This window comes from Hemicordylus capensis, chromosome 1, assembly GCF_027244095.1.
Source record: "Hemicordylus capensis ecotype Gifberg chromosome 1, rHemCap1.1.pri, whole genome shotgun sequence".
Lineage (NCBI taxonomy): Eukaryota > Metazoa > Chordata > Lepidosauria > Squamata > Cordylidae > Hemicordylus > Hemicordylus capensis.
The window spans coordinates 449,323,479-449,332,257 of NC_069657.1; the positions used below are offsets into that span (position 1 = coordinate 449,323,479).

The following is an 8,779-nucleotide window of genomic DNA, read 5'->3' on the forward strand; positions in this document are numbered from 1 at the left end:
AGCCTGATGGATGATCTCCGATTGGAAATTGACAGAGGAAGTGTGACTCTGTTGGTTCTTTTGGACCTCTTGGCAGCTTTCGATACTATCAACCATAGGTCCCTTCTGGAGTGTCTGAGGGGGTTGGGGGTTGGAGGCACTGCTTTGCAGTGGTTCCACGCTTACCTCTCAGGCAGATGCCAGATGGTGTCATAAGAACATAAGAACAGCCCTGCTGGATCAGGCAAATGGAAGCCCATCTAGTCCAGCATCCTATTTTGCATAGTGGCCCACCAGATGCCACAGGCAGGAGTTGAGGGCATGCCCTCTCTCCTGCTGTTACTCCCTCGCAACTGGTACTCAGAGGCATCCTGCCTTTGAGGCTGGAGGTGGCCGGTAGTGTCCCTCGGGGACTGTTGTTCTTCAAAAACTGAACTTAGGTATGGTGTCCCTCAGGGCTCCAATGTTGTTTAACATCTATATGAAACCACTGGGAGAGATCAGCAGCAGCTTTGGTGCAGGGTTTTATCAGTATGCTGATGATACCCAAATCTTTTCTCCATGTCAACATCATCAGGAGAAGGCATGACCTCCCTAAATGCCTGCCTGGAGGCAGTGATGGGCTGGATGAGAGGTAACAGGCTGAGGCTGAATCCAGTTAAGATGGAGACACTTCTTGTGTGGGGGTTGGAACTCGGGAGAGATTTTGATCTGCCAGTTCTGGATGGGGTCATACTTCCCCAGAAGGAACAGGTATGCAGTATGGTGGTGCATCTGGACACAAATCTCTCCCTGGTGTCCCAGGTTGAGGCAGTGGCCAAAGGTACCTTTTATCAGCTTCGGCTGATACGCCAGCTGCATCCATTTCTTGAGATAAATGACCTCAGAACAGTAGTACATCTGCTGGTCACCTCCAGTCTTGATTGTGCTCTATGCGCTCTATGTGGGGCTGCCTCTGTATGTAGTCCGGAAACTGCTGTTAGTCCAGAATGCAGCAGCCAGGCTGGTCTCTGGGTCATCTCAGAGAGACTACATCACTCCTATCTTAAAAGATCTACACCGGCTTACGATAAGTTTCCGGGCAAAGTACAAGATTTTGCATATAACCTATAAAGCCCTAAACAGCATGGGACCTGGGTATTTAAGAGAAAGTCTTCTTTGCTATGAACCACACCGCCCATTGAGGTCATCTGGAGAGGTTTGTCTGCAGTTGCCACCGGCTCGTCTGGTGGCTACTCGGGGACAGGCCATCTCCATTGCTGCCCCGAGGCTTTGGAACACACTTCCTGCTGAAATAAAAGCCTCCCCATCTCTTACAACTTTTAAAAGGGCAGTGAAGACACATTTGTTCACCCATGCTTTTAATTAAATAGTGTTTTAATTGTCTTTTTGATATCCAGTCAGCCAGAGTCGTCAGCAACTCCTCACTAGCTATACATTCTTTGACAACCCCTGGGGCTCTGCCAGATAAATATAAGGTGCTGTAGCTTCTTATTCAATGGTGTCCGGTGCAACCACCCACCTACCTCCAAAGATGAACCCTCTGGGCCCTTGGTGGATGTAGGAGTGTAATGCAGCCAGGAAGAAGGGTGGGGTGGCCTCAAATTCTATCGTCATATTGGTGAATTTAATCAGGCTCATAATATGCTGTATATTTTTATCCAAGCCCAGGTAGCACCTCCACTCGATACTGAAAGAATTAAATGGAACTTGGAATTGAATATTCTGATTACACAACATCAATGGGATATGATTTTTTGCTGAAACTGCCAAAGAATCTTATGACTTGAGGCTCAAGTTAATTCATCAAAAAATAGTCTCTCATTCATATTGGACTCTGATTAGACTCCATGAGGAAATCTGATAAATGTTGGAGATTTGGGGAAGGAGAGGTGGGACTCATACATCTGTTCCTTAATTGTAAGGTTATATCTCCACTCTGGAAAAAGATAAGTGACTATGTCAATTTGTTTGTTTGATTGATTGATTGATTGATTGATTGATTGATTGAAATACCAGCCCTCTAAAATGGCTCAGTGTGGTTTACAACAAATAAAAACAAAAAATATTAACATTAAAATCATTTAAAACAATCATTAAAAATTAAACCAAGAATCTAATTAAAAGACTGAATAGATATATCTTCAGCATCCTTTTAATTGTTGCCAGAAATAGGGGAGGCTCTTATTTCAAAAGGAAAAACATTCCAAAGTCCTGGGGCAGCGATGGAGTAGGCCCGTTCCTGAGTAGCCACCAAGTGAGTAAGAGACTCCCCATCTCTGGCAATTTTTTAAAAGGCACTGAAAACACATTTATTCACCCAGATTTTGAATTAAATTAATAATAATAATAATAATAATAAGAAGAAGAAGAAGAAGAAGAAGAAGAAGAAGAAGAACAGAAAAGCAACAAGAACTAAAGCAAAAAATAACTGAGCACATGAACCAAACAACCACCAGGGTTCGACTTCCAGCTCTAAAAACAGTTGCCAAAAAACAACTTACTCAGGCATTAAAAGATGTCAATGCTGCACTGGCAGAAATAACAACCAAGAATTTGCAAGAAACAAACCAACTAATGTACAGTGCAGCAACAATGACAACACAGGAGCTAGGATATAAGATCAGTGGACCTGTAAAAAAAGAAAGCAGTACATCACCTAAATGGAAGATTAGATTAGAAAATAAAATCTCCAGGCTCAGATCAGATGCTAGTAAATTGAAAGATATGAAAGACAAGAAGCTGAAGAATGAAAACACCAAACAGTATCTGATCCAAAAATACCACCTAGATTCAAGGAAAATTAGAGAAGTCCTGGAAATAATAAAGCAGCAAATAACAGCAGTGTCAAAGAAGATTAGCAGATACGAAGTCAGAATCACACAACACAGGCTGAATCTCCAATTCCAGACGAATCAGAGACGTTTCTACCAAAGCATAGAAGGAGAAACTGCAAGAAACCTAGAAACACCAAATAAAGAAGAAACAGTGCAATTCTGGGGGAAATTATGGGACAATCAAATAGATTATAATAAAAAAGCAGGCTGGATGAAAGAGGTCGGAAAATGTAACCAACAAATGCAAGATCTAATAATAACACCAGAATTAATCAGCAAAGAAAATTAAAAATTGGACTGCGCCAGGCGACAATGAACTACATGGCTTTTGGCTTAAACACCTAACAAGCCTTCATAAACAACTATCAAAACAGTTCAATCACATTTTGCAAGGAGGTGATATTGAACAATGGCTAACAACTGGGAAAACTCATCTCATCGTGAAAGACCCAGCAAAAGATGCACTTCCAAGTAATTATAGACCGATAACCTGCCTGCCAACCATGTTCAAATTATTAACTGGAATAATAGCAGATGAAGTGATGCAACACTTATTAACTAAGAAACAGCTTCCAGTTGAACAGAAAGGAAATTGCCCGAACACCAGAGGCACAAAAGACCAGCTGCTGATTGACAAAATGAATTTAGAAAATTGCAAGAGAAGAAAAACCAATCTAAGTGTTGCATGGATTGACTACAAGAAAGCCTTCGATTCATTGCCTCACACATGGATACTAAAATGTTTAGAAACAACTGGTGTCAGCAAAAACATTCAGATATTTATTTAAAAAGCAATGAGCATGTGGAGTACACAGTTAATCAATGGCGAGACACTTGGAAAGGTTAGCATTAGAAGAGGCATTTCCAAGGGGACTCACTATCCCCTCTGTTGTTTGTAATCACCATGATCCTGCTTTCACAAATACTCAACAAAACAGGCCTCGGATACCAAACATCTAAAACATCAAGTAAAATCAGCCATCTGCTGTACATGGATGATCTGAAGTTGTATGGAAAGTCCCAGTCAGAAATCGAATCACTGCTAAAAACTGTCCGTGTATTCAGTAGCGATATAGCAATGGAGTTTGGACTAGACAAGTGTGCTGCATTAATAATGAACAGAGGGAAAATAAGAAAAACTGAAGGAATAGAACTGCCCAATGGAAGCAAGATCAAGAACCTGGAAGAGAAAGAACCTTATAAATACATGGGCATTCTCCAGGCTGATAACATCGCACACACTGAAGTTAAAAAGAAAAATTGGAAGTGAATACATCAGGAAAGTTAGAAAAATTCTCAAGTCCAAACTCAATGGCGGGGAAACCATACAAGCCATAAACACCTGGGCTATACCTGTTATCAGATACACTTCAGGGATAATCGACTGGACCAAGGCAGAGCTACAGATGCTGGATCGTAAGACCAGGAAAATAATGACCACCAATCATGCTTTGCACCCCTGCAGTGATGTAGATAGGCTATAACTCCCTCGCAGCTCAGGTGGAAGAGGAATGCTGCAAGTCCATCAAACAGTAGAGGAGGAGAAAAGAGGCCTTGAAGAATATATCAAGGACAGTGAAGAAGATGGACTTCAAATAGTCAATAATGCGAAACTATTCAACACCAATGAAAGAAAGCAGGCCTACAAGAAATAACAAGTCAAGAAACGAGCAGAAAAATGGAAAAAGAAGCCCCTGCATGGTCAATATTTGCACAATATAAGTGGAAAATCAGACATCAACATGACCAGGCAATGGCTTAAGAATGGCAACTTGAAGAAAGAAACAGAGGGTTTAATACTGGCTGCACAAGAACAGGCACTAAGAACAAATGAAATAAGAGGAAAAGTCAAAAAATCCACAACAAACAGCAAGTGCCGCCTTTGTAGAGAAGCAGATGAAACAGTAGACCACCTAATCAGCTGTTGTAAAAAAATCGCACAGACTGACTACAAACAAAGGCATGACAAGGTAGCAGGGATGATACACTGGAACATCTGCAAAAAATACGAGCTACCTGTAGCCAAAAATTGGTGGGACCATAAAATTGAAAAAGTTGAAGAAAATGAAGATGTAAAAATATTATGGAACTTCTGACTACAAAGAGACAAACATCTGCCATACAATACACCAGATATAAGTGTAGTCGAGAAGAAAGAAAAACAAGTCAAATTAATCGACATAGCAAGACCAGAGGGTAGCAGAATAGAAGAAAAAGAAATAGAAAAAATCACCAAATACAAAGGTCTACAAATTGAAATTGAAAGACTGTGGCAGAAAAACACCAAAATAATCCCAGTGGTAATTGGTGCCCTGGGTGCAGTTCCAAAACACCTTGAAGAGCACCTAAACACCATCGGGGCCACAGAAATCACCATCAGCCAATTACAAAAAGCCGCTTTACTGGGAACAGCCTATATTCTGCGACGATATCTATAACAACAGCAACAACATTGACAATAAAATTCAGCCATCCCAGGTCCTTGGGAAGGACTCGATGTCTGGATAAAACAAACCAGTCAATATTACCTGTCTGACTGTGTAAACAAGAAATAATAATAGTAATTTTAATACTGGGTTTTAAATGTTTTTAATCTTTAAAATGATTTTAATTGTTAATTGATTTAATGTTTTAAATGATCTTAATTGTAAACCTCCAAGAGATGCAAGTTTTGGTTGGTATATAAATATCTTAAATAAATAAATAAATAAATAAATAATATTTCAGTCTTCCTCTTGCCTACGTATAAAAAGCTGGGCAAATATAAAATCAGGCACAGAAGAAATACCTCTCCTGCTTAACAGTCTTCTTCTACTCAAAGTTACTGGCAAGTAAATCCTACTACTTTCCATGGGACCTTACTCCCAGGTGTCTAGGATTTCTACCCCACCACAAGATCAAGCCATGCACATTGTTCTGAAATACTTTGTTCTGATAAAGCTCAAGTAGTGTGTCTTGTTCTGCAAGAGCAGCCAGCCAGAAGCTGCTAAGCATTCATAAGATTCATGCCCTTTCCCTCTTGTTTGTCTCCTAGATCCTGTAGCCAGAAATAAGTTGTGCATGGTGCCTCCATTTAGCTATAATGACTCCTTGTCCTTGAGAGAACCTTCCTCTTCAAAGGCAAAAAAACCAAAAACAAAACACCTTTAAGGTTTCCTGAGGCTCACTGATATCCTGGCACTGTAGATGTGTTTCCAAGAAGTGGTGCACCATTCTTTGAGATCTTGGTGTCCCTTTTTGTGGGAATTCCATATCCTGAAGTGTAATATTCACTCTTGACTCTCCATTGCAATGAAAATCAGTTCTCTTTTATTTCTTGTCCTTTTCTTGGGACTTCTTCCTCATCCAGGTAAAGGTGTGTGTGGTCTGTGTGGTGTGTTGCAAATTATCTTCCAGGCAGAAGAGCCCCTAAAATTGTGTAGGGCAAATTCATGAATGATGTTAGAGAGCTCAGGAGGGGAGATTTCCATATCTGCCACAGGTGCAGTGGAAGTGTACAGGTGAGGGAGCATTGCTAAATAATACTGTCTTAATTCATGGGGTTAAAGTTCCAAATAAAGTTGTTTATTTGGTAAAGTGATCAGTAGATAGATAAGACTTGTCATGCTTATTTGCTAGTAACTTACAATAGGGTTGCTGGTGCTGCCATCAGGAGCTGCATCTCCCACAAACAACACTTTTGTTTGTGATAAAAGTCAAGTGGTGTGCACTCCTTTGAAGATTGATTTGTGAGCCTTGGGAAGAACCACCAGATCAATATCATGACCAGTATGTCAAATACAGGGGCATCATAAGGGACAAGGGCTCCAAATGAATTGCTTATATTCCTGGATCTCCTTCGCCCAGGGCTGGTGTAGTATGATAGAAATTGAATAAATAAATAAATAAATAATAGATAAAGATTGAAAAATTGTGTTAGCCTGTCAGATGTCATTACTGAGAGAAGCTTTTCTAAGGGGGCGGTTGTTTTTTTAAAATAAAAAATGCATTTTATTGATTAAAATAAAATAGTAGAATAAAGATTACATCTCTTACCTTCCAACTTGTCATATCATACATATACGTAAACATGTACATACATATGTGCATACATACATATGACAGATAAATGTAAAAACAAACTATATCTTTCCCATCAAAACAACTTTCTAAATGGAACAAAGTAAAAATGGAGAAAGGAGATAAGATGCAAGGCAACCAGTTTTGATAAAGAGGATTCAAACGCAAATCATATTGAATTGGATTGTGCATTATGCATTCCAAATGAGTTAAAGAAAAATAAAATTAATCTACCAGCTATGCTAATTCTAATCCAAACCTATAAAATGATTTATGCTGTCAAAATAAAAAGTAATTCAATTCAAATTTCATTATTATTATAAACCAGTTTTGATTAGAGTTGCAAGAAAGGAAAAAACTGGGCAAAAATACAGGATAATTTTTTAAAAGGAATTTTTAACCTTTAAAAAACCCTCTTAGCTTTATCTTCCAGATATAAAGATAAATGAAAGGAAAAAAAGAATAGATCTTAAGTCTTAATCTATTAATCATTTCAAACACTATATCTATCAGTCCAGAAACTTGAGCAACTCCCAATGGACCAATTAATCACCTAGTGACTCAAGTAATCTGATAAAAGGGATAGTTGTTTGAAGAGAAAAGCCAATATTACTAAATTAAAATGTTACAGTTATTTTAGGTACAAAAACCATGTATATCCACAGTTTTCTGTATTCTGGTAGAGTTTCCTGTCAGAAAAACATTTCAGATCTTTAATGTATGTTAATAATAGGATTGTTCCCAAGGACAAAAATACTTCTGTGGTGATGGAACTAGAACTAACGCCGTTACGTCCAAAGTTATCAAAAAGATCTGCATACAACAAAAACTATGTTTCTAAGGATGCTTTCCCCAATATTATTTCTCTGTGAAATATCTTCAAAAAATATGCAGTTGGTTTACCTTCAACCAGTTCCTATCTTAGTAGGTCTGTAAGATTTCAGAGAATTCAAATCAACTTAACAAGCCCCATAAAGTAGACTTTCTCCATAGCTTTAATATGCTTTTAATATTTGCAAACCAAAAATGGCAAAGTATTAATATTCTTACTTAAACACATTTCTTCCTTTAAAAAGAATTAAAAGGATTACAAAGCTATTTAAATTTTTTGGAACATCTTAAGCAGTCCAAACATCAGATTGGGTCATAGTCATTATTGCAAAATAGATCTCCATAAATAAAAGTAAAACGGTAGCTATTTTACCCTCAGGAATATAAGGAATAAAAACTATACTAAATTCCCTAAACATTAAAAGGTAAGTCTGTGAATAGTATGTCATCAGGTATACAAAAGAAAGGTCACTGTATTAAAAATACTTATTACATCATTATCAAAAGGAACAGCCAAGGTAGAGTCCCTAAATTAATTGCCAATCAATAAAAAGGAAAAAGAAAGAAACATCAACAGACAGATAACTTATTTGGTCTTGGTTTCGAAACAAAAGCATGTAATCAAGACACAGACATGACAATGGGCAGAACAATAAAAGCTTGAAAATCAAATGTATCCTTACAATCGTAAGAAAGGAGATCACACCATAATAGTAAGGTCTAAGATAAAGAATGTGAAACACTTCAAAAATTTGCATGTCATCCTTGCAGAGGGGCCATGTTAAACTTCTCCATATCTCTGTATCTTTTTGGTATCAATCCAATTTTAGTCCAGAAAATATAGTTCTCCACATCACACATCACATGTAGTTCTCCACATTACAATATGTCCCCAATAAAAAGATAAATCCAAATAATTGTCCAAGTTTAAAAAGATTTTTCAACTCATAAAGAAAAATAGTAATTTTCAAAAGTGATATTGGTAAGGTATCCCAGTTACAATAGAATCAATTTAATGGGAACTGATAACAGTCTAATCACCTCGTGTGGCAAAACGTTGAGATTACAACCTG

General features: G+C 38.0%; 1 non-coding gene across 1 annotated transcript; it reads right to left on the reverse strand.

Annotated features, from left to right (window-relative positions):
* Positions 1–8,434: 8,434 nt before the first annotated feature.
* LOC128341353 (U6 spliceosomal RNA) lies at positions 8,435–8,536 on the reverse strand. Its single transcript, XR_008314365.1, has one exon. It is a non-coding gene; the product is annotated as a U6 spliceosomal RNA (small nuclear RNA).
* Positions 8,537–8,779: the final 243 nt, after the last annotated feature.